At 42.7% G+C, this 27,411-nt stretch overlaps 1 non-coding gene across 1 annotated transcript; it reads left to right on the top strand.

Annotated features, from left to right (window-relative positions):
* Positions 1-23,265: 23,265 nt before the first annotated feature.
* LOC112699931 (small nucleolar RNA R71) lies at positions 23,266-23,373 on the top strand. The gene has a single exon (XR_003152862.1). It is a non-coding gene; the product is annotated as a small nucleolar RNA R71 (small nucleolar RNA).
* The last annotated feature ends 4,038 nt before the right edge of the window (positions 23,374-27,411 follow it).

Genomic DNA, 27,411 nt, shown 5'->3' with positions numbered 1-27,411 from the left:
CCGCACTTTAACCCTGGTATGCCTTCTGATTACCTATTGCATTGGTTCCACCCGGATGCTCCCTTTCACCCCTTCCATGATGGGCATGTACCTTATCAGCATCCCGATTAGCCTGAGGATTAGGTGGACCCTGAGCCTGAGCCTATGGAGGAGCATATACCAGAGCCTATACTTGAGGAGGATATTCCTGTAGAGCATATCTCAGTATCTTTGTCTGAGCGGTCATCTGAGGAGCCGCTTATCACCTGCATTAGTGGACCGACGAGTGTTGGCCAGACCAGTAGTACGAGTGCCAGAGCCCCTTCTGAGATTTTTGAGATTTCTGATGATGAGGATGAAGATTTTGAGGTGTGTTCAGATGTGATTGTGATTTTCTCTGACAACGACAGTTGATGCCTGGGAGTTGAGGATGTGCCTTTTGGTAGTTTTTTGTGTTAGCCTTACTTTTGTGTTTAGTCTCTCACTTTTGATTAGACTCACTGAGAGAGTAAGGTGTATATAGTTGACTAGGCTAGTTTTGGGCGCCAGCTTAGAGGCTTCCTATATGGACCAAGGCCCAGAATGTCGATTATGTATATAGTAGCAGGATGTGAAGGGTTGTATACAAACTTATGATATATATATATGACAGTACCTTTATATGTATGTGTGACCTATGATATATGTTATGTTTATATATAATGTTGGCCTTGTATATGTTTTACTTAATTCCTTTATATGACTTGTGTATGTTTAATTAGTTGCCATCGCAAATCTTTTAATAAAGAAAAAATTTTCCCAAAAATTCAATAGTGCGCTAATACGATTACAGGCTTAATAATAAATAGTTAAAATTTTAGGTAAGCAAGTTGGTGACATTCAATGTTCAGTATGATCATGACGTACTGGGAATTAGGTGTTTCAGAGCCCATGCTTCATGTTTCTCTGTTCCCTTCCATGTAATGGCAAGTACGAAAATGGCCACTTTTTGCTCTGTGTTGCGAAGAAATTGGTCCAAGTACAGTACTTATTCGCAATGGTTCTTCCTCTCATGTAAATATGGCATGCGATCCTTGCACATTCCCTTTCCCAGGTACCTACACGCCGAAAGAAGAATGATTTGGAAGAAATATGACAGGCGATGTTGCAGGTATGATCCCAATTGTTGATAAGGTATCTCTGCCTTATGCGCCAAGATCACCATGACAACTGAGTACATTGGTTGATGTGATGCTTCAGGGTGAAGGAAAATGATAAAAATTACGCCTATGGTGGAGAGAAGATTTTATTTTAACCCAAATGATTAAGTGGATTAGGTCCAACTATTAGTGTTATACAGTGGCGATGGAGTCATTTTACTTCCCCAATGTGTCTTGTGTGTTCAAATTGAGAAATAATTTTTTTTTCTATATTATTCTAGTCATTGTACCTAAGCAAGCAGTCCGAGATGCAAATGGAAAGAGTAAGATTTCAATGCTTGGGGTTACATGCAAATTCACACGTGGGGAGGTACTTTAGAAGGCACTGGGAGGTCTTTAGTAGGTTCTCGTTCTCTCTGCACACCATCTATATATAAGGTCATCCCCCGAATCACACTGGATCACAATCCACTTAGTTGTACAATCACTCTCATTTCGAAAAATTGATGAACCCTTCTGTGTTTAGTTGTAGAAGAAATTTGTTGAAGTGGTGCCTCAATGACGGACCAGGCAGGGACATTAACTAAATCACAGGGGCCTAACAAGAATTTAACATAATACAATTAAATGTTCTTACCATAACTGATTTGCCACTAGTGCCTACCTCTACATGAAATCCACCGCCAATTGTCCCTGATACAGCCACACCTAGGCACCTAGTCCTTCGATGGCCCAATCGGCCATAGCTGCTGCATCTCCATCTCCTCCTACCAGTTGATGGGGATGCTTGGTTGCCACGTCCAGTCCCTTTGGTTCTCACACGAAGCAAATCCTTCACACCTCCTCCTTACGCTTCATTTGACACGAGATTGTCCCCTCAAAGTCCATACTTCTTTTCCAAAGACAATGTGTCGTTCACAACCTTTTGTGAAATCAATTGAAGTCCTCGTCACTGATGCAAGTAACCCTTCCGAGCCTATTGCATAACATTGAGAACACACCCAATCTAGTATGGTAGATTGTCGATAGTTCCCTGGACGGACACGAGCACGTCTCCGGATCCATGTCAATCTTTGCTGTCTTCGACCACCGTCGTAGCACGAGGCTATTAGAAATAACCACAACATCAAGCTGCTCAAGAACAGCTAGTATATGTACACATGGGAGCCCGAACGACTCCATTCTCAAACAGGAGCACGTGAAGGTGTTCACTATGTTGATCTCGTGCTTAACCTACCATAGCATTTCTGGCTTGCGATACTTCTGGACATTGAAATCTTTCCACATTCTATCTCATCACAAGCATTTATCCTCACCCGCACACACCGTTTTAGTGACTCACGATATCTCCAAAACATCTCGCGCGTGAATAGCGTGGCACCAAACTTTTCTAACTCTATGAACCGAGCTTGCAACACCGGAGTCCCTAGCACGATCAAAATTCCAACTCATTCTCATTGTCTCTAAGAAAATACACACACCTCTGGAAGTTTGTAACAAATTCAATCACCCCATACCTGCTGGTGTAGAATTTTGAATACCACAATTGAACCGGCAAGTACACCGGTTCGTAACAAATAATACATCAGGTAAGTCAGGATCAATCCCACGAGGATTGATGGACCAAGCAACAATAATTGAGTGATTCACTTAGTCAGACAAACAGAAAAGAGTGTTTTGAATGCAATTAGTATTAAACAATAATTCAAACATTAAGAAAGCAAATAATGGCTTGGGTGTGAAAAGTATGTGAGAAACAGATAAGGTTTCAGAGATATTTATTTTTTCGGATTTACAATTCCTACCAACTACTTTAATCATAAAAGATTTAATTCATGGCAAGCCTTACCCTAATTTCTTAGTAATTTAATCTCCTCTAATCTAATCAACTACCGATTCCTTGGTCACTTAATTTAAATTAAAAGTTTAAGTCCAATTCTAGCTTATTAGCCACACAAACCCTAATTACTCAAGATAAGGTGATTATATACCACGTATCACGTTAAGTCCAAGAAATAAGAGAGTTATGAGGATTTACTTTCAAGCTATTATTCAAGTGAGTTAACTTTTCCGAGAAACAACAAGAATTCATGTAGAAAAAAGCTATTTTTGAATATATTCAAATTCATAAGATGAAGAACGAAAGTAATCCTTGAATTTAAATCAATACCTTAATTAAAAGTAGACTAGCAATAGTATTAACCCATAGAATAAACAAAGCTCTTAACCTTAACAAAGGAGGTTTAGTTGCTCATGGTTCAGAAAAAATTAGGGTTCCAAAAGGGTGTAAAATGTAGAATGAGGTAGAGAGAAGAGAAGGAGCCCGAAGGGCTTAATCTTTTTCCCTTTTATATCTAACATAATTGATTTGAAGCTAAAAAAAATAACTACTAAAAACTCAAAAGATTATGTTTTGTTTTAACTAATAATGAAAAGAAATTAAAATAAATTAATTATTATCAAACGATTCAGCAACGAAGTCCCTTCTTTGGAATCCGGATTTGCGCAACTGGCGCTAAATGCCAGGCTCGGCGTTTAGTGCCGCTGAGGCTGAAACGGATGGTGTGCTTGCTGTCTTCCTGGCGCTAAACACCAAGATCGGCATTTAGCACCCCTAGCGTGTATGTCAGGCACATCTTACGAAGCTCCTGGTGCTAAATGTTAGGTCGTGGCATTTAGTGCTAACCCAACAAAATGGTTGCACACGTTACAAGGAACCCGGCACCAAACGCCCTAGCGGCATTTAGCCCTAACTTGGCAGCATCAAATTTCTTCTATTTATTTTGCACGAACTCTGCCAAACTCGCTCGGTTTTTTCTGAAATAAATAAAACCACAATGTGCCTCAAAGTAGCATCCAAATAGGCTTCAAACACTATAATCTCAATAAAACTTAATAAATTCATATATAAAATAATAAAAAATATAAAAAAGATGCTCATGCATCTACTACTTTCCACAAACATCCCAGTTTGGCGTGCAAAGACTCGCACCAAGAAGTTGTTCTAATCCCTGCAAAGAATCTTCCACTAATATAAGCACTTGCCCATGAATACTTCTTCCTATATAACTCTTGCACCCATTCAACCTCCTCAGACCACACTCATCAAGCATTGCCTCCCACATTACCTCAAATTCATCTATCTCGATGTGTGCCAATATGCAATGTTTAAAAAGTTACGTTATTTGATGTCGCATTTTGAAGAAGATACCACGTGCACAACCGGTGATGAGCAGTAGGAAAAATCCTTTGAATAGCTATGCGCATTGTTGGATCGCCATCGGTGATTACCAACTTTGGTGCTACCCCCCATGCACTCCACAAATTGTTCAAGCACCTATATATAAGATTCTTGTCACTCTAATGACACCAAACCGGTGCCAAATATGCACATCCGGTTGTGATGGTTAACCCTGGAGAAAACCACTATGGGTAGATTGTATTTGTTCTACCCGTAGGTCGCATCAAATGCCAACACATCACCAAATACCCCATAATCATACTTATTGCGCTCATCACTCCAAAACAGGTCGCACAAGTGTTGTCCAGGACCCAATCTATGCCTCCAAAACATTTTCCCATCAACATGACCAACACCTTCTAGGAACCAAATTTTCGCGTTCACATCTCCATCCTACAATACTCTTTGCCTCCTCACCTCGTTATAGATATCTTGCTTCGTGAACATGATCATGTTGAAGCCACCAAGCTGGGCTGTAAATAATTCATAGATTTTAGGAATGCTACTTCCTATATCCTGCATGTTTGTTAGGTGAGCAATCTCAACCTCTGAAATTTTCCTATGTGATCTTAAAAAATCCACAAACTTTTCCGGAACAGTTGTGATTGTGCTCATCAACAAACCGTGAAACATACCACTTTCTGCTACCGTCTTTCCTCTTAATCCTCTTCTTGGCCACACAACTACAACGAGTTACTACTTTGTGTTTCCTCTTTCTATCAGTCTTCTTCAACCACTTCTTCTCTCTGAACCTCTCTCTGTTGCAGATAAAAGTGCACCTAACAATCTCTCCGACAATATTTCTTACCTTCTTTCCTTTTCTTGTTGCAAACCCTTAATGTAGCTATAGTTATTATAGAAACCACTTGCTTCCTCAGGCGTGTTAAATTCTATTAGAACGTCTTCTGGTCTAAGGCCACCCATATTTATATATCCATGTGACACCCCCACCTTTGCACTCCAAATTTCCAACCACATCTTTAGCCTTAGTACCCAGGTCAATCAATGTTTCCTACAAAAAAGTCAACAAAACCATGACAGCAAAATCATATATACCTTACAAACTTGGCAAAGTATTTGATGGAGCTCCTGTAGAAAGGTCCATCAAATGAAGTTGAATAAAATATTTGTATGTCCAGAACAAAACTCTTAAGAATTGGTTAACGACTCTTCCTATTTCATGGTTGCAATTCTCACCATACTCTATTTTATCCTCACACTCCACAGATTGCAAATGTGACTCAACTTTACTCATCCATGAATATTAATTTAGTTAAATTGTTAAATTGTTCACGATATAAAGTTAATGAGATATTATTTATATTTTAATATTCTCAATTATTTCACATTTTATAGTCATTCTTTATGAATAACTTTGATGTAGGATATAAATAAAAAAATTATAATTTATAGATAAACAACATCTATATATTGAAGACACAAATGCATCTTTCCTATTTCTATAGAAACCGCGATAGGAGTATGGTGGATTATGATTTGGACGTAAACCGCGATAGGGGTGTAGCGGTTTATGTTGGGTTGCGTGTGAGAAGAAACTGTTACACTTCTCTAGCAGTTTTTGATGGAATGCTTAAAAGGCATAAACCGTGTTACCCCTATAGTGTTTTATGTTTGCCTATATATCCTCTAAAAAATGATATGTCATTGTCAATATAAAAACTCATAATAGTTTTCAGATTCATCAAACCTAATTTCTTCCATTTATACTGACGTTGAATCCAATTTGGATTTGTTTTATTATCTGAGTCATATGTCTGATGATCTTCTAAATTAAAGTTGAGTTCTTATGATATGAAACTCATACAAAGAAATTGGAAGGTAGAGTTTTGTTTGAGTGCTACAAGTTAAATTAGTCTTTTGAAATTGATAATAAAAATTCATATTACAATAGAGTAAATGTTCATACCCTGGGTCGAATTGTCCGACCCGGGATGTTCGACAAGACAAAGCGACCGACCTCTTTAGGTCAGGACAATCCGACCTCTCCTCAAAGAGCTCGGCCAAATCACAGGAAAGCCCAAACAAAGGGCCCAAATAGAGGAACATGTCCCAAATCCAAGGGCAGCCCAAGCCCGTAGAGATAAAGGCGGTTCCCTTAAAGATAAGATGACCTCCCTTGAAGATAAGATAAAGATAAGATAAGATAACTAACTTATCTTATCTAAGAAGGTCATTCTACGCTATTATAAATACACTGGAGCACCCAGGTATAACTCATACTCTGATTCTTCTCAATACCTGTTTAATACCCTTGCTAACTTAAGCATCGGAGTTCCTTGTAGGTACCCCCCACCTTTCGGTGACAAGGGATCAGCAGTGCAGTCAGTCCAATAATTCGGACACGATAGCTCCGGCCGTCTTCCACCAGTCGGACACGTTAGCACCGACCAGTATAGAAGATCTCGTCCGAGATCGACCTCCAGTTTCAGGTAACCCTCGGAACAGTAAACTACCATTTCTACCCACGAAAGTTGAAAACGCTGACATATCTACCCATAAAAGAAGGAAATTACCATTTGTACCCATGAAATATGAGTTCTGCACAACAAAATTATCCAAACACTAAAAAATTACCTAAAATTCCTAAATTACCCTTATCTTCACCACCACTTTTCTAATCTCAAATCCCACCATCACCCAAACTCTTCTTCACTACCACTCTCATCCCCAACTACCACCATCAATGTCGCCATCCAAAATCCACAGGCTTCCTAGATGACCTCCCTCCACATAGTCTCTGCTCTCTTGGCCCCCCCATTCCTCCTCCCCCTGCGACGCAATCACCCAATCGCACACTGCCGTCATCGCCGTAGCCGCAGCCGCAACCGTCTCCCCACGCCTCCAGCTGCATGCCCTTGAACTCTCCATCAGCGTGTCCCTCGACCGCCTCCCCTCCTCCAAACCCTCATCAACCTCCTCCACCTCCGAGGACGACGGACCTTTGGTGTCGAACTCCCTGATAAACCCCATTTTTAGGGTTTATCTTGTATTGAATTTAGAGTATTTTGATGACATTTTCTCACATTTAGCCTATGAAATAGCATGGTTTTGTTATCTCTCCCGTATTCATGCTTAAGTGTAAAAACATGCTTTTTAAGCCTTTAATTTGATAATTTTAATTCATCCTTGATTCCATAAGATGCCTTGATGTGTTTGCTAGTAATCTCAGGTTGAAATAAGCTAGGCATGAGTCAAAGGAGCAAGGAAGAAAGCATGCAAGTGGAGAGAAGCACAAAAAGCCAAAGAATTGATCTCGGCCAAGCACGCTGGTGCACGAAATTGTGATCATCAATGGCGCCATTAACATGGTACGCACAATTGTAATCTCAACTATTTATCACAACTTCGCACAACTAACCAGCAAGTGTACTGGGTCGTCCAAGTAATAAACCTTACGCGAGTAAGGGTCGATCCCACAGAGAATGTTGGTGTTCATACCCTGACCGAGCTCCCCAACTCGGCAAGTTCATAGAAGGTCCGACCTCGCCCTAAGGCCCACGCCTAAAGGTCGGACCTCAAACCATAAAGCAAGGAAGGCCCGTCAAAAGGAACGCAGCCCAAAACCTAAAGGCCGAAAAGGCCTAGAAAGGGCGGTTCCACAAAAGATAGAGATAAAACTCCCAAAAGATAAGATAAGATAAGAATATCTTATCCAGGGAAGATCACGGCCAACTACTATAAATACACTGGAACACCCAGGTATGACATTCATTCCACATTCTACACATATCTGCTTGGACCCATGCTAACTTAAGCATCGGAGTGTCATTGCAGGTACAACCACCAACCACTCTACATATCAAGCTCGGGTCATCAGTCCCCCCACCTCGGGCTTCTCCAAGACGACCGAGCTACACGTTTCAGGTAACCCTCGGAACATTGGCGCCGTTGCCGGGGACCTGGAAGTCATCCCTTTACCATGGCGGACGACCCTCTCAACAATGACCACGCCGCATCAGAACAAGAGGACGAAGTTGACACCGGAGAACAACCGGACAGCCCTCTATCACCACGCACTCCAGGAGGAAACAAACAGAATCGCCCAAAGACATCACTCCCAAACAGAGATCCACAAAATTCCGAAAAAGAAAAGAGCTCGGAAATTTTAGAAGCAGTCCGGGCACAACAAAACCGACTGAAACAACTCGAAGAGGACATAAAAAAGCAGAAAGAAACTGAACAAAATCTGAGGAGGGAGGCTCGAAAGCGCAGAGAATTAGAAGAAAAACTACGGAAAATAGAGGCCAATCTAAAAGACCGGACAGAACGCAGCACCACCCCCGAATGCAACCATGATCCCTTCACGCAAGAGATCATGAAGGAGAAGGTACCGCGAAATTTCAAGCCACCCGATATGGATCTCTACGACGGCACCACCGATCCAAGTCACCACCTCAGCAACTTCAGAAGCAGAATGTACCTAGTCGACGCCTCCGACGCGATTTGGTGCAAAGCCTTCCCCACCACTCTCACCAAGTCAGCCATGAAGTGGTTCGACAACCTGCCACCAAGATCAATCACCAGCTTCGAGGACCTAACCAAAAAATTCCTAACAAGGTTCTCCATTCAAAAGGACAAGACAAAACATGCCCCCAGTCTACTCGGGATCAAACAAGGTAACCAAGAAACTCTCCGAGAATACATGGAGCGATTCAACAAAGCCTGCCTGGACATACAACACTTGCCCACTGAAGCAGCCATCATGGGACTAGCAAACGGCCTAAAAGAGGGACCGTTTAGCCAGTCCCTATCCAAACGATACCCGATCTCCCTATACGAGGTGCAGGAGCGGGCAGAAAAATATATCAACATGGAGGAAACCTCCCAGCTAAGAGACTCTTCTAGGAAGGAATCAACCTACCCACTCCGAGATCGAGATCGGGAACAGAAGAAGAAAGAAGAACCCAACTCGGACAAGCCACGGAAGTACCACAACTACACCCCCCTCCGAGTCTCCCTGGTAGACGTCTACAGAGAAGTATGCCACACCGAGAAGATCCCCCCGCCCCGACCGCTAAAGCACAAGAGAGCGGGGAGAGATCGGTCCGAATACTGTGAATATCACAAGCTTTACGGTCATTCTACTAACGACTGCTACGACCTAAAAAATGTTATAGAAAAGCTAGCCAGAGAAGGGAAACTCGACAGATACATAGCAGAGAAAGGAGAAGAGACCAGGAAGAGAAGGCGGGGAGATAACGAAGATCGGGCCGAACAAATCCCGCGAACCCCTGAAAGGCACGTTCACATGATAAATGGAGGTTTTGCAGGCGGAGGAACATCCAGATCCTCGCGAAAAAGACACCTCAAAGAAGTCTACCATGTCCGAGAAGACAGTCCCCTGCCCGAACTACCTACCATCTCGTTTACCCGAGAAGATGCTCAAGGGATAATACCCGGGCACGACGATCCAATGGTAATCACCATTATCCTAGCAAACGCCAACTTACATCGAACCCTGATTGACCAGGGAAGCTCAGCAGATATCCTGTTCAAAACGGCCTTCGACAAGCTCGGGCTTGAAGAAAAAGAACTAAAGGCCTATCCCACCGACCTATTTGGGCTAGGAGATACCCCGATCCATCCCTTAGGATACATCTCGCTACACACTACCTTCGGAAAAGGCGAGCAATCTAAAACATTAAGCATCGATTACATTATAGTCGACGTCACTTCAGCATACAATGCCCTCATTGGGCGACCAACCCTAAACAGACTGGCAGCTATAGTCTCAACCCCACACCTCTGTATGAAGTTCCCTACCGTAAAAGGAATCGCTACCCTGAAAGGCGACCAAAAACTGGCGCGGCGATGCTACAACGAAAGCCTGAGCTTAAAAGGAAAAGAGATCAACACAATAGAACTCGGGCGAGTTCAAGCCCGAGAAGATCTTCAGCCACAACCAGAGGGAGAAACCGAAAGAATCCAGATCGGAAACACATCTGAAAAGGTAACAAACATAGGAGCAAACCTCGAAACGGGCCTAAAAGAGGAACTCATAACCCTCTTAAGGGAGAATTCCGACCTCTTCGCCTGGAAAGCCTCCGACATGCCAGGCATAAGCCCCGACCTGATGTGCCATAAGCTATCAGTTTACCCGGGATCCCGACCTGTCCAACAAAGACGCCGGAAGCTCGGACCCGAGCGCATGCAAGCAATAGAAGAACAAGTACAAGCGCTGCTAGACGCAGGGTTCATTAGGGAAGTCAAATACCCCCTATGGCTCGCAAATGTGGTCCTGGTAAAAAAGCCCAACGGTAAATGGAGGATGTGCGTCGATTACACGGATTTCAACAAAGCCTGCCCCAAAGACCCATATCCACTACCAAACATCGACGCCTTAGTAGACGCAGCCTCAGGTTACAGATATCTCTCCTTCATGGACGCATACTCAGGATACAATCAAATCCCGATGTACGGACCCGACCAAGAAAAGACCTCGTTCATAACCCCAAAGGCAAACTACTGCTACGTCGTAATGCCCTTCGGGCTAAAGAACGCAGGGGCAACCTACCAGAGGCTAATGAACAAAGTGTTCTCAGAGCACATCGGACTACAGCTGGAGGTGTACGTTGACGACATGCTGGTAAAGACATAAGACGACAGAAACTTGCTAACCGACCTCACCAGTGTCTTCGGCACCCTCAGAAAACACAACATGAGACTTAACCCGACAAAGTGCACCTTCGCCGCAGAAGCCGGAAAGTTCCTAGGCTTCATGCTGACTCAAAGGGGCATCGAAGCGAACCCGGACAAATGCCAGGCAATACTCAATATGAAGAGCCCGACGTGTGTCAAAGAAGTACAACAACTGAATGGAAGGCTAGCTGCCCTATCAAGATTCTTGGCAGGATCAGCGATAAAATCACTACCTCTCTACTCACTCCTAAAGAAAGGAAAACCCTTCTCATGGACCCCGGAGTGCGAAAAAGCCTTTCAAGAGTTCAAGGAATTCCTCGGGCAGCCACCAATCCTAACCCGACCTCTAAAAGGGGAAGAACTCGTACTATACCTCTCGGTTGGACATCGAGCAGTCGCTTCAGCGTTAATACGAGAAAACGACCAAGCACAACACCCCATATACTTTGTAAGCAAGGCACTACAAGGGGCCGAGTTAAACTATCAGAAGATAGAAAAATTCGCCTACGCCCTAGTGTTCACAGCTCGGAGGCTCCGTCCCTACTTTCAAGCCCACACCATCAAAGTCCGGACAAACCAACCCATGAGACACATCCTGCAAAAAACAGACCTGGCAGGACGAATACTACAATGGGCGGTGGAACTGTCCGAGTTCGACCTCCACTATGAAGCCCGGACTGCCATAAAATCTCAGTATCTAGCCGACTTCATCGCAGAATACACGGAGACCCCTGGAACCCCACTCTCATGGAACCTGTATGTCGACGGATCCTCAAACAAAACAGGAAGCGGAGCCGGGGTTATACTCGAAAGCGACCAAGGAACACGGATAGAACTATCCCTAAAATTTGAGTTCCAGGCTTCGAACAACCAAGCCGAATACGAGGCCCTACTGGCGGGTCTAAAGCTAGCCGAAGAGGTCGGAGCCCAGAGAATCACGATCTTCAGCGACTCCCAGGTCGTCACATCACAAGTAAATGGAAGCTACCAGGCCAAAGACCCAACTATGAAAAAATACCTGGATCAAACACAGGCGCAATTACGCCACTTTTCAGAAATACAAATCCAGCACATACCTCGGGAACAAAACGCCCGGGCAGACGCTCTCTCAAAGCTCGCCAGCACCAAGCCCGGAGGCAACAACAGGAGTCTCCTCCAAGAAACCTTACAATCTCCCTCCGTGCTAAAAAAGGAAGAAACGCTAAATATATCCAACCAACAGCAAGGATGGATGACCCCCATACTCAACTACCTGAAGTCGGGAACTCTCCCCGCCGAAAGAAAGGAAGCTAAAAGACTCACGAAAGACGCCCAGAATTATACACTAATTCATGACGTATTATACAGAAGAGGATTCTCAAACCCCCTCCTTAGGTGCGTCCCAACCTCAGAAGCAAAAAGCGTCCTCGAAGAAGTCCACGGAGGCATGTGTGGGAACCATCTCGGAGCTCGGGCACTATCCAAGAAAGTAGTCAGAGCCGGGTTCTACTGGCCGACCTTGCAAAGAGACGCAACGGAGTTTGTGAAAATATGCCCCCCCCTGCCAAAAACACGCCAATTTTCACAAAGCACCGCCCGAAGACCTTATCAGCATCACCGCACCATGGCCCTTCGCAAAATGGGGACTCGACCTACTCGGCCCGTTCCCACAAGGACCGGGGCAAGTCAAATACCTCATAGTAGGGGTCGACTACTTCACAAAATGGATCGAAGCTGAACCCTTAGCCACCATTACGGCTCAGAAAAGCCGCAAATTCCTATACAAAAACATTGTCACAAGGTTCGGAGTCCCCTACTCCATCACAACAGACAATGGAACACAGTTCACGGACACAAGTTTTCAGAACTTGGTGGCCGAACTAAAAATCAAACAGCAATTCACATCAGTCGAGCACCCACAAGCCAATGGACAAGCAGAGGCTGCAAATAAAGTCATCTTGGCCGGGTTAAAACAAAGACTCCAAGAGGCCAAAGGGGCATGGGCCGAAGAGCTCCCCCAGGTGCTATGGGCATATCGGACAACCCCACACTCTACAACGGGAGAATCACCATTCCGACTAGCTTACGGGATGGAGGCAATGATTCCTATCGAAATAGATGAAGGGTCACCCAGAGTCATCTTCTACAACGAAGGAGACAACCCGCAGGCACAAAAGGAAGAACTCGACCTCCTCCCCGAGGTCCGAGAAAGAGCCCGAATTCGAGAAGAAGCCTTAAAACGGCGAACGGCCCTCAGATACAATCAGAAAGTGATAAAGCGAAGCTTCTCCATACACGACCTGATTCTAATCCGAAATGACATCGGAACACAAAAATCGGGAGAAGGAAAGCTAGCTGCCAATTGGAAAGGACCCTACAAGGTAACAGAAGTCTTAGGGACAGGCTATTACAAAGTATCCGACCTAGAAGGCAATGAGCTGCCCAGGGCCTGGCACGCCTGTAATCTAAGACGGTACTACAGCTAGAAAAATTTAACCCGAGGTGTACTCTTTTTCCCCTACAAGGGTTTTTTAATGAGACACCCGGTTAAAGTAAAGACACCCGACCTATTCAAGGGTAAACACTATGTAAATATTCTTTCTTTTTTAACACTAATCAAATTTTTCTATTTTCTTTTCTTCTTCCTCATGATGAAACAAATCCTAGAAAGTACCCCGCCAAGGCGCATTAATTTATGCTCGGCAAAACGCAAAAAATCATTTGCCAAGAGGCCACACATGGTCGGCAAAGATAAAGCGACGAGGTTCAAATTAATGTGAGAAGTTATAAAGTAACTCTGAAAAGGCTCAAAAAGCCAAATAAAAAGAGATTACAAAAATAACTTGAAAGGCCGACCAACAACAAGGTCGGACCCAACGAAAGGAGGTACTCGGAACGCCCGAGGTCCGAGAAAAAACCCGGACCCAAAGAAAGAAGCCTTAAAACGGCGAAAACAAAGATTTCCAAACGCTAGCTAAAAAGTTGTTATCCAAAAACAACTAAAAAGCATAAAAGCGGAACAAAAAGTCAAAACGCGAACAAAAACACCGCACAAATAAGCTAAAAAGTTACTACAAGTAGCTAATAAAGCAAAAAGGTGTCCAAAGCGTTCATAGAAACCATCCAAAAACAAAAGAGCCCACAGGTCGGGCAAAACACCAAAAATAAAAAGGTTACAGAGGATCAAGGTCCTTTCCGGACTCCACATCAACAGAAGGCTGCGGAGGAAACATAGAAATCGGGACTGCATCGACGGCAACGTCATCCCGGTTTGAAACCTCCACACCAGAGCCATCCCCGGCCAAAGGTGAGGTCGGGTTCGCAACCGAAACTCTGGGGTCGGACACCGGAACCTCATCCTCGTTAGGAGCAGGAACAATCTTTCCCTCCACAACGACGTTATCCGTACTGAATAAGCTCAGATCTAGGTCGGGAGCAAGAACCCGGACCTGAGCCTTCAGATTTTCAAACATAGCATCCATACCCTTGGCCACATGACCTTCTAGCTCGTAAAAACCATCCTGAGCAGATTGCAACTTCTCCTTTGTCTCCACAAGCTCAGCACATAACCGAGTATAATTCTCCGTCGCCGCCTTCGCCATCTCCTCCGATGTCTTCGCTGCCGCCACAGCCGCGGTAGCCTTAGCTTTCTCTGTCTCCAAAGATGCCTCCAGCTCAGTAATCCTGGCAGCCTTCAGTTGACTAAACCTCTCAAACTCAGACTGAGCCTTCTCAAGTCGGGAGCTGGTCGCACCAATAGGGGATTTCTTGAACTCCCGGGCAATAGCAGCATGAAGACTGGCCATCCGGACACAGCTCCGCGCCATATACTGAAAATGGTGCTCCATAGACACATCATCAGTAGAAATGAAAGTCTGAGGGAGAATATGCTGTTCAATCCAACCAAGAGCATCGAAATCCTTATTGTTAAAACCCGCAAGCTCTTGAGAGGTCTTCTGCTTCTTGGGAGGAGGACCCGAAGACAAAGGAGGAGAAGAAGCAACAGGCCCAGAGGTCGGAGGATCTTGACTTATAGCTCGGAACTGGGGAGTCGGAATAGTCTTCGACCGAGTCTGAACACCCACAGTAGTCTTCTGCGGAGAAGATCGGGCAGAAGCCTCCCCGGCCTCGATATTCCGAGCAGCCACAGACTTCTTCGTCCGACGAAGGAACTTCATGGAATCCGCCTGAGAAGACATCTCTACAAGAAATAAAGAAAAGGATTACCACAACAGAAATTCCACCAAAAACAAGCAAAACCAAAATACTAAAAAAGATGAATCTCGGAAGAGGTCGGGAACTACCTAACTCGGAACGGAGAAGGCTTGGGTCTTCCAACATTTTCTTCGTGTCCAAGTGAGGTGCCCGACCCCATAAACTACTCACCACACCCACAAAAGCCTGCTCCACCTCATCTAGACTCTCAAAGGTATACTTAGCAGACACTACATTCTCCTGCCAACAAAGAGGAAAGGAAGGCTCCCCACTCTCATCTAGAAAGAAAGGTCGGACGTCTCCAGTAGCCCGGACCTTGAAATAAAAGTTCTTAAAATCGTGAAAAGACTCATCATACAGGGTACAAAACTTCCTCCCCTGGTTAGCCCTAAAAGAGACCCAAGATACCTTCCCTCCACCCGAACCCGGCTTCGTCAACACAAACAAATAGGAAAAAAGAGAAATAGAGGGAGAGACGCCCAAAAACTGACACAAAAGTTGAAACAGCTTTAAAAACGCCCAAGAATTTAGATGAAGCTGCGTAGGGGCAAGGTTACAAGACCATAACACCTCGGACTCCAGGTCGGTAAAAGAAAGTCGGACACTCAGCTTGGAGAAAAAACAGTCATAAGCGTAAAAGAAGAGCTTCTCGGAACTATCTAGGGGCGGGAAGCACACTCTCTCCTCGGAATCCGGGGCTACTAGTTCATAATCCCTCTCAGACTCTCTATCTTCACATATGCTACATTGCCTACGAAACCTAGCTAAATACTCAGAATCTACCACAGAAGGGACTCTTAGAGGAACAGGATCTACCCAACCAAGACCACTTGGAATCTTGGTCGACATCGCTTGAAGAACCTTTCGAGACATAAAATTCTTGCCTACAAAGAAGAATACAACAGCAATCAAAAATCACATAAAAAGCAGACAGCGAAAACCCATTCAGCAAAACAAAGAAACAAAGATCTTTTAGAAGAAAATGCAGCAACCCGGAACAAAATACCAGAGAAAAGAGCCCCCCCCCATATACAAACAAACAAAGCGATGGCGGCACCTCTTTTCGGGGCAACCCAGGCATAGAGAAAAAAGAAACAAACAAAGAGCCACACAAAAGAAACAGAAGCATATATGCGCAAGAAAAGAGAGGGGAACAAACCTGGAAGAAAGAAACGAGGACGACGAGCTCCGAAGAAAGGAGAACGGAACGGCGGCGCAGAGGAAACCCCGGAAAGACACGCGGAAAAGATTCGGGAAAAAAGGAACAAAGAGAAAAGAAGCGGTGCTCGAAAAAGGAGATGGCAAAACTTAGAAAAATAGGAAGGGAACAGAATAAACGAAGAAAAAGGAAGGGAGCAAATAAATAATGCCTTCACAGAGCCCGAACGGAAATCGAGGAGAAACGGTAAAAAGCAATAAATGCTGAAACGGCCATTTTTGAATTTTGAAAAACTACTATGCCCGAGCTCGACCTCTCCAAAAGGACGAACTCGGGCAGGGGCACTGTTCATACCCTGACCGAGCTCCCCAACTCGGCAAGTTCATAGAAGGTCCGACCTCGCCCTAAGGCCCACGCCTAAAGGTCGGACCTCGGACCATAAAGCAAGGAAGGCCCGTCAAAAGGAACGCAGCCCAAAACCTAAAGGCCGAAAAGGCCTAGAAAGGGCGGTTCCACAAAAGATAGAGATAAAACTCCCAAAAGATAAGATAAGATAAGAATATCTTATCCAGGGAAGATCACGGCCAACTACTATAAATACACTGGAACACCCAGGTATGGCATTTATTCCACATTCTACACATATCTGCTTGGACCCATGCTAACTTAAGCATCGGAGTGTCATTGCAGGTACAACCACCAACCACTCTACATATCAAGCTCGGGTCATCAGTCCCCCCACCTCGGGCTTCTCCAAGACGACCGAGCTACACGTTTCAGGTAACCCTCGGAACAGTTGGTATGAAGCAAGCTATGGTCACCTTGTAAATCTTAGTCAGGCAAACTCAAATGGTTATGGATGATGTATGAATAAAGCATAAAGATAAAGATAGAGATACTTATGTAATTCATTGGTGAGAACATCAGACAAGCGAATGGAGATGCTTTGTCCCTTCCGTCTCTCTGCTTTCCAACTGTCTTCATCCAATTCTTCTTACTCCTTTCCATGGCAAGCTGTATGTAGGGTTTCACCGTTGTCAGTGGCTACCTCCCATCCTCTCAGTGAAAATGTTCAACGCACACTGTCACGGAACGGCTAATCATCTGTCGGTTCTCAATCAGGTTGGAATAGAATCCAGTGATTCTTTTGCGTCTGTCACTAACGCCCAGCCTTTAGGAGTTTGAAGCTCGTCACAGTCATTCAATCATTGAATCTTACTCAGAATACCACAAACAAGGTTTAGACCTTCCGGATTCTCTTGAATGCAGCCATCAATTCTAGCTTATACCACGAAGATTCCGTTTAAAGAATCCAAGAGATATCCACCCAATCTAAGGTAGAACGGAGGTGATTGACAGTCACACGTTCATAGGTGAGAATGATGATGAGTGTCACGGATCATCACATTCATCAAGTTGAAAAACAAGTGATATCTTAGAATAAGAACAAGCTGAATTGAATAGAAGAACAATAGTAATTGCATTAATACTCGAGGTACAGCAGAGCTCCACACCTTAATCTATGGTGTTTAGAAACTCCACCGTTGAAAATACATAAGAACAAAGGTCTAGGCATGGCCGAATGGCCAGCCTCCCAAAGAGGGTTTAATCATCAAAACATGATCAAAAGATCCCAAAGATCAAAAGATTCAAAGATCTCAAGATGAAAATACAATAGTAAAAGGTCCTACTTATAGAGAACTAGTAGCCCAGGGTTTACAGAGATGAGTAAATGACATAAAAATCCACTTCCGGGCCCACTTGGTGTGTGCTTGGGCTGAGCATTGAAGCATTTTCGTATAGAGACTCTTCTTGGAGTTAAACGCCAGCTTTTGTGCCAATTTGGGCGTTTAACTCCCATTCTTGTGCCAGTTCCAGTGTTTAACGCCGGGCAGTTTTGAGCTGATTTGGAACGCCGGTTTGGGCCCTCAAATCTTGGGCAAAGTATGGACTATTATACATTTCTGGAAAGCCCAGGATGTCTACTTTTCAACGCCGTTGAGAGCGCGCCAATTGGACTTTTGTAGCTCTAGAAAATCCACTTCGAGTGCAGGGAGGTCAGAATCCAACAGCATCTGCAGTCCTTTTTAGTCTCTGAATCAGATTTTTGCTCAAGTCCCTCAATTTCAGCCAGAAAATACCTGAAATCATAGAAAAACACACAAACTCATAGTAAAGTCCATAAAAGTGAATTTTAACTAAAAACTAATAAAAATATACTAAAAACTAACTAAATCCTACTAGAAACATACTAAAAATAATGCCAAAAAGCGTATAAATTATCCGCTCATCACAACACCAAACTTAAATTGTTGCTTGTCCTCAAGCAACTGAAAATCAAATAAGATAAAAAGAAAGAATATGCAATGAACTCCAAAAATATCTATGAAGATCAGTATTAATTAGATGAGCGGGGCTTTTAGCTTTTTGCCTCTGAACAGTTTTGGCATCTCACTCTATCCTTTGAAATTCAGAATGATTGGCTTCTTTAGGAACTTAGAATCCAGATAGTGTCATTGATTCTCCTAGTTAAGTATGATGATTCTTGAACACAGCTACTTTATGAGTCTTGGCCGTGGCCCAAAGCACTCTGTCTTCTAGTATTACCACCGGATACATACATGCCACAGACACATAATTGGGTGAACCTTTTCAGATTGTGACTCAGCTTTGCTAGAGTCCCCAATTAGAGGTGTCCAGGGTTCTTAAGCACACTCTTTTTGCCTTGGATCACAACTTTTTTTTTTCGTTTTTCTCTCTTTTTTTTTCGTTTTTCTTTTCTCCCCTTTTTTTTTCGTCTTTCTCCTTTTTTTGTATTCACTGCTTTTTCTTGCTTCAAGAATCATTTTTATGATTTTTCAGATCCTCAGTAACATTTTTCCTTTTTCATCATTCTTTCAAGAGCCAACATTCATGAACCACAAATTCAAAAGACATATGCACTGTTTAAGCATACATTCAGAAAACAAAAGTATTGCCACCACATCAAAATAATTAATCTGTTATAAAATTCAAAATTCATGCAATTCTTCTCTTTTTCAATTAAGAACATTTTTCATTCAAGAAAGGTTATGGATTCATAGGACATTCATAACTTTAAGGCATAGACACTAAGACACTAATGATCACAAGACACAAACATAGATAAACATAAGCATGATTTTTTCGAAAAACAGAAAATAAAGAACAAGGAAATTAAAGAACGGGTCCACCTTAGTGATGGCGGCTTGTTCTTCCTCTTGAAGATCCTATGGAGTGCTTGAGCTCCTCAATGTCTCTTCCTTGTCTTTGTTGTTCCTCTCTCATGATTCTTTGATCTTCTCTAATTTCATGGAGGAGGATGGAGTGTTCTTGGTGCTCCATCCTTAGTTGTCCCATGTTGGAACTCAATTCTCCTAGGGAGGTGTTGAGTTGCTCCCAATAGTTTTGTGGAGGAAAGTGCATCCCTTGAGGCATCTCAGGGATTTGATGATGATAGGGGTCTCTTGTTTGCTCCATCCTTTTCTTAGTGATGGGCTTGTCCTCATCAATGGGGATGTCTCCCTCTATGTCAATTTCAACTGATAACAGAGGTGACAAATGAGATGAGGAAAGGCTAACCTTGCCAAGGTAGAGGACTTGTCCGCCACCTTATAAAGTTCTTGGGATATAACCTCATGAACTTCTATTTCTTCTCCAATCATGATGCTATGAATCATGATAGCCCAGTCTATAGTAACTTCGGACCGGTTGCTAGTGGGAATGATTGAGCGTTGGATAAACTCCAACCATCCCCTAGCCACAGGCTTGAGGTCATGCCTTCTCAATTGAACCGGCTTTCCTCTTGAATCTCTCTTCCATTGGGCGCCCTCTTCACAAATGACTATGAGGACTTGGTCCAACCTTTGATCAAAGTTGACCCTTCTAGTGTATGGGTGTTCATCTCCTTGCATCATGGGCAAGTTGAATGCCAACCTTACATTTTCCGGACTAAAATCCAAGTATTTCCCCCGAACCATAGTAAGCCAATTCTTTAGGTCTGGGTTCACACTTTGATCATGGTTCTTGGTGATCCATGCATTGGCATAGAACTCTTGAACCATTAAGATTCTGACTTATTGAATGGGGTTGGTAAGAACTTCCCAACCTCTTCTTCGGATCTCATGTCGGATCTCCGGATATTCACTTTTTTTGAGTTTGAAAGGGACCTCGAGGATCACCTTCTTCAAGGCCACAACTTCATAGAAGTGGTCTTGATGCACCCTTGAGATGAATCTCTCCATCTCCCATGACTCGGAGGTGAAAGCTTTTGCCTTCCCTTTCCTCTTTCTAGAGGTTTCTCCGGCCTTGGATGCCATAAATGGTTATGGAAAAACAAAAAGCAATGCTTTTACCACACCAAACTTAAAAGGTTTGCTCGTCCTCGAGCAAAAAAGAAAAGAAGAGAGTAGAAGAAGAAGAAATGAAGGAGATGAAAATGGCTTTGTGGTTCGGCCAAAGGGGGAGAAGTAGTGTTTAGGTTGTGTGAAAATGAATGAGTGAAGATGGGTTTATATAGGGGTGGGGAAAGGGTTAGGGTTCGGTTATGGGAGGGTGGGTTTGGTAGGGAAAGTGGTTTAAATTTAAATGGTGAGGTAGGTGGGGTTTTATGAAGGATGGATGTGAGTGGTGAAGAGAAAGATGGGATTTGATAGGTGAAGGGTTTTTGGGGAAGAGGTGTTGAGGTGATTGGTGAATGGGTGAAGAAGAGAGAGAGTGGTGGGATAGATGGGGATCCTGTGGGGTCCACAGATCCTGAGGTGTCAAGGAAAAGTCATCCCTGCACCAAGTGGCGAGCAAAATTGCTCCCTGTGCCAATTCTAGCGTTAAACGCCGGGCTGGTGCCCATTTCTGGCGTTTAACGCCAACTTCTTGCCCTTTCCTGGCATTTAACGCCAGTCTGGTGCCCCTTTCTGGCGTTAAACGCCCAGAATGGTGCCAGACTGGGCGTTAAACGCCCATCTGCTAGCCTTACTAGCGTTTAAACGCCAGCAAGTTCTCCTCTAGGGTGTGCTATTTTTCTTTCTGTTTTTGCTTTTTCAATTAATTTTGTGACTTGTCATGATCATCAACTTACAGAAAACATAAAATAACAAAAGAGGATAGATAAATATAATAAGATTGGGTTGCCTCCCAACAAGCGCTTCTTTAATGTCATTAGCTTGACAGTGGGCTCTCATGGAGCCTCACAGATACTCAGAGCAATGTTGGAACCTCCCAACACCAAACTTAGAGCTTTAATGTGGGGGTTCAACACCAAACTTAGAAGTTGGTTGTGGCCTCCCAACACCAAACTTAGAGTTTGACTGTGGGGGCTTTGTTTGACTCTGTTTTGAGAGAAGCTCTTCATGCTTCCTCTCCATGGTGACAGAGGGATATCCTTGAGCCTTGAACACAAAGGATTCTTCATTCACTTGAATGATCAATTCTCCTCTATCAACATCAATCACAGCCTTTGCTGTGGCTAGGAAGGGTCTGCCAAGGATGATGGATTCATCCATGCACTTCCCAGTCTCTAGGACTATGAAATCAGCAGGGATGTAATGGTCTTCAACTTTTACCAGAACATCCTCTACAAGTCCATAAGCTTGTTTTCTTGAATTGTCTGCCATCTCTAGTGAGATTTTTACAGCTTGCACCTCAAAGATCCCTAGCTTCTCCATTATAGAGAGAGGCATGAGGTTTACACTTGACCCTAGGTCACACAGAGCCTTCTTAAAGGTCATGGTGCCTATGGCACAAGGTATTGAGAACTTCCCAGGATCTTGTCTCTTTTGAGGTAGTTTCTACCTAGACAAGTCATCTAATTCTTTGGTGAGCAAAGGGGGTTCATCCTCCTAAGTCTCATTACCAAATAACTTGTCATTTAGCTTCATGATTGCTCCAAAGTATTTAGAAACTTGCTCTTCAGTGACATCCTCATCCTCTTCAGAGGAAGAATACTCATCAGAGCTCATGAATGGCAGAAGTAAATTCAATGGAATCTCTATGGTCTCAGTGGGAGCCTCAGATTCCCATGGTTCCTCATTAGGGAACTCATTGGAGGCCAGTGGACGTCCATTGAGGTCTTCCTCAGTGGCGTTCACTGCCTCTCCCTCCTCTCCAAACTCGGCCATGTTGATGGCCTTGCACTCTCCTTTTGGATTTTCTTCTGTATTTCTTGGAAGAGTACTAGGAAGGAGTTCAGTAATTTTCTTGCTCGGCTGACCCATTTGTGCCTCCAAGTTTCTAATGGAGGACCTTGTTTCAGTCATGAAACTTTGAGTGGTTTTGATTAGATCAGAGACCATGTTTGCTAAGTCAGAGTTACTCTGCTTAGAATTCTCTGTCTGTTGCTGAGAAGATGATGGAAAAGGCTTGCCATTGCTAAACCTGTTTTTTCCACCATTATTATTGTTGAAACCTTGTTGAGGTCTCTGTTGATCCTTCCATGAAAGATTTGGATGATTTCTCCATGAAGGATTATAGGTGTTTCCATAGGGTTCTCCCATGTAATTCACCTCTTCCATTGAAGAGTTCTCAGGATCATAAGCTTCTTCTTCAGATGAAGCTTCCTTAGTACTGCTTGGTGCATTTTGCATTCCAGACAGACTTTGAGAAATCATATTGACTTGCTGGGTCAATATTTTGTTCTGAGCCAATATGGCATTCAGAGTATCAATCTCAAGAACTCCTTTCTTCTGATTTGTCCCATTGTTCACAGGATTCCTTTCAGAAGTGTACATGAATTGGTTATTTGCAACCATTTCAATTAGTTCTTGAGCTTCTGTAGGCATCTTCTTCAGATGAAGAGATCCTCCAACAGAGCTATCCAAAGACATCTTGGACAGTTCAGACAGACCATCATAGAAAATACCTATGATGCTCCATTCAGAAAGCATATCAGAGGGACACTTTTTGATTAATTGTTTGTATCTTTCCCAAGCTTCATAGAGGGATTCTCCTTCCTTCTGTCTGAAGGTTTGGACTTCCACTCTAAGCTTACTCAATTTTTGAGGTGGAAAGAACTTTGCCAAGAAGGCATTAACTAGCTTTTCCCAAGAGTTCAGGCTTTCCTTAGGTTGTGAGTCCAACCATATTCTAGCTCTGTCTCTTACAACAAAAGGGAATAGCATAAGTCTGTAGACCTCAGGGTCAACCCCATTAGTCTTGACAGTGTCACAGATTTGCAAGAATTCAGCTAAAAACTGATAAGGATCTTCCAATGGAAGTCCATGGAACTTGCAATTCTATTGCATTAGAGAAACTAATTGAGGCTTAAGCTCAAAGTTGTTTGCTCCAATGGCAGGGATAGAGATGCTTCTCCCATAGAAGTCGGGAGTAGGTGCAGTAAAGTCACCCAGCACCTTCCTTGCATTGTTGGCATTGTTGTTGTTTTCGGCTGCCATGGGTTCTTCTTCTTTGAAGATTTCTGTTAGGTCCTCTACAGAGAGTTGTGCCTTAGCTTCTCTTAGCTTTCGCTTCAAGGTCCTTTCAGGTTCAGGGTCAGCCTCAACAAGAATGCTTTTGTCTTTGCTCCTGCTCATATGAAAGAAAAAAAACCAGAAAATATGGAATCCTCTACGTTACAGTATAGAGATTCCTTGAGGTGACAGAGGAAAAGAAAAATAGAAGGCAAAAGTAGAAGAATTCGAACTTATCAATGAAATGTGGAGTTCGAATTGTGCATTAAGGAGTAGTGTTAGTCCATAAATAGAAAGATGTGAGAAGAGGGGAAGAAATTTTCGAAAATTAAGTAAAAGATTTTAAAAACATTTTGAAAAATACTAATTGATTTTCAAAAACTAAGAGTGGAAAAGAAATCAAGTGATTTTTGAAAAAGATTTTGAAGTTAGAAAATAAAAAAGATATGATTGAAAACTATTTTGAAAAAGATGTTATTAAAAAGATATGATTGGTTTTAAAAAGATGTGATTGAGAAGATATGATTTGAAAAATATTTTAAAAAGATTTGATTTTAAAAATTAATAACTTGGCTAACAAGAAAAGATATGATTCAAACATTAAACCTTTCTCAACAGAAAAGGCAACATACTTGAAATGTTGAATCAAATCATTAATTGATAGCAAGTATCTTTGAAAATGGAAAAAAGTTGATTTTGAAAAAGATTTGATTGAAAAGATTTGATTTGAAAAAGATTTTATTTTGAAAAGATTTTGAAAACTAAAAAAAATTTGATTTGAAAACAAAATCTTCCCTCTTGTGCCATCCTGGCGTTAAACGCCCAGAATGGTATACATTCTGGCATTTAACGCCTAAAGCACTACCCTTTTGGGCGTTAAACGCCCAGCCAGGCACCCTGACTGGCGTTTAAACGCCAGTTTGCCTTCCTCACTGGGTGTTTTGAACGCCCATCTTTTTCTGTATAAATCCTTTGCTGTATATTCTGAATCTTCAATTCTCTGTATTATTAACTTGAAAAGACACAAATTAAAAAATTTTTTGGATTTTTAATAATGAGGAATAATCAAAATGCAACTAAAATCAAATAACAATGCATGCAAGACACCAAACTTAGCAGTTTGTATACTACTGACACTAACAAAATGAGAATGCGCATGAGAAACACAAAACACTCAAGTCAAGAGAATTTAAAGATCAGAGCAATGAAATCATCAAAAACAACTTGAAGATTTAATGAAGACACATGAATGAATGCAAGAAGAACAGAAACATGCAATTGACACCAAACTTAACATGAGACTCTAGACTCAACAAGAGACCTAAAATATTTTTGGTTTTTATGATTTTGTAATTTTTTTTTTGGATTTTTCGAAAATTAAGTGAAGAGGAAAAATAAAAATATCAAAATTCTTAATGAGAATTCCAGGAATCATGCAATGTTAGTCTAAAGCTTCAGTCTAAAGAAATTAGACATGGCTAGTCAAGCTTCAGCAGGACATTGCATTCAAGAGCTAAATTGATGAGAATCAATCAGCTTTGGTGATGGTAAGAACATCACCTTGAAACACTAGAATTCATTCTTAAGAACTCTGAAGAAAAAAACCTAATCTAAGCAACAAGATGAACCGTCAGTTGTCCATACTCGAACAATCCCCGGCAACAGCGCCAAAAACTTGGTGCACGAAATTGTGATCATCAATGGCGCCATTAACATGGTACGCACAATTGTAATCTCAACTATTTATCACAACTTCGCACAACTAACCAGCAAGTGTACTGGGTCGTCCAAGTAATAAATCTTACGCGAGTAAGGGTCGATCCCACAGAGATTGTTGGTATGAAGCAAGCTATGGTCACCTTGTAAATCTTAGTCAGGCAAACTCAAATGGTTATGGATGATGTATGAATAAAGCATAAAGATAAAGATAGAGATACTTATGTAATTCATTGGTGAGAACTTCAGACAAGCGAATGGAGATGCTTTGTTCCTTCCGTCTCTCTGTTTTCCTACTGTCTTCATCCAATTCTTCTTACTCATTTCCATGGCAAGCTGTATGTAGGATTTCACCGTTGTCAGTGGCTACCTCCCATCCTCTCAGTGAAAATGTTCAACGTACCCTGTCACGGCACGGCTAATCATCTGTCGGTTCTCAATCAGGTTGGAATAGAATCCAGTGATTCTTTTGCGTCTGTCACTAACGCCCAGCCTTTAGGAGTTTGAAGCTCGTCACAGTCATTCAATCATTGAATCCTACTCAGAATACCACAGACAAGGTTTAGACCTTCCGGATTCTCTTGAATGCAGCCATCAATTCTAGCTTATACCACGAAGATTCCGGTTAAAGAATCCAAGAGATATCCACCCAATCTAAGGTAGAACGGAGGTGATTGACAGTCACACGTTCATAGGTGAGAATGATGATGAGTGTCACGGATCATCACATTCATCAAGTTGAAAAACAAGTGATATCTTAGAACAAGAACAAGCTGAATTGAATAGAAGAACAATAGTAATTGCATTAATACTCGAGGTACAGCAGAGCTCCACACCTTAATCTATGGTGTGTAGAAACTCCATCGTTGAAAATACATAAGAACAAAGGTCTAGGCATAGCCGAATGGCCAGCCTCCCAAAGAGGGTTCAATCATCAAAACATGATCAAAAGATCCCAAAGATCAAAAGATTCAAAGATCTCAAGATGAAAATACAATAGTAAAAGGTCCTACTTATAGAGAACTAGTAGCCTAGGGTTTACAAAGATAAGTAAATGACATAAAAATCCACTTCCGGCCCCACTTGGTGTGTGCTTGGGCTGAGCATTGAAGCATTTTCGTGTAGAGACTCTTCTTGGAGTTAAACGGCAGCTTTTGTGCCAATTTGGGCGTTTAACTCCCATTCTTGTGCCAGTTCCGGTGTTTAACGCCGGGCAGTTTTGAGCTGATTTGGAATGCCGGTTTGGGCTGTCAAATCTTGGGCAAAGTATGGACTATTATACATTGCTGGAAAGTCCAGGATGTCTACTTTCCAACGCCGTTGAGAGCGAGCCAATTGGGTATCTGTAGCTCCAGAAAATCCACTTCGAGTGCAGGAAGGTCAGAATCCAACAGCATCTGCAGTCCTTTTTAGTCTCTGAATCAGATTTTTGCTCAAGTCCCTCAATTTCAGCCAGAAAATACCTGAAATCACAGAAAAACACACAAACTCATAGTAAAGTCTAGAAAAGTGAATTTTAACTAAAAACTAATAAAAATATACTAAAAACTAACTAAATCCTACTAGAAACATACTAAAAACAATGCCAAAAAGCGTATAAATTATCCGCTCATCACACGCGCACTCGCACAAGGCGCTCGCGCGCACATTGTGGAATAAGCCAGGGACGCGCACGCGTACCATGCGCGCACACGTCGTAGTCCGCACGTGATTCTGTTATTGCAACACGTGCCTGGCGATTTTGGAAGGTTTCAGCAACCAACTTTGGCGCCAAAATGCATATAAGAGCCAAGGATTGAAGGGGATTGACACACATTCACATCCATAGACTCATTTTACAAGTTTTCTTAGATATTTTTAGTTAGTTACATTTGTAGAGAGAGAAACTCCAACCTCTCTCTA

The sequence above is a fragment of the Arachis hypogaea genome, chromosome 6 (genome assembly GCF_003086295.3).
Source record: "Arachis hypogaea cultivar Tifrunner chromosome 6, arahy.Tifrunner.gnm2.J5K5, whole genome shotgun sequence".
Taxonomy (NCBI): Eukaryota; Viridiplantae; Streptophyta; class Magnoliopsida; order Fabales; family Fabaceae; genus Arachis; species Arachis hypogaea.
This window is presented reverse-complemented; position numbering and strand designations above follow the sequence as displayed.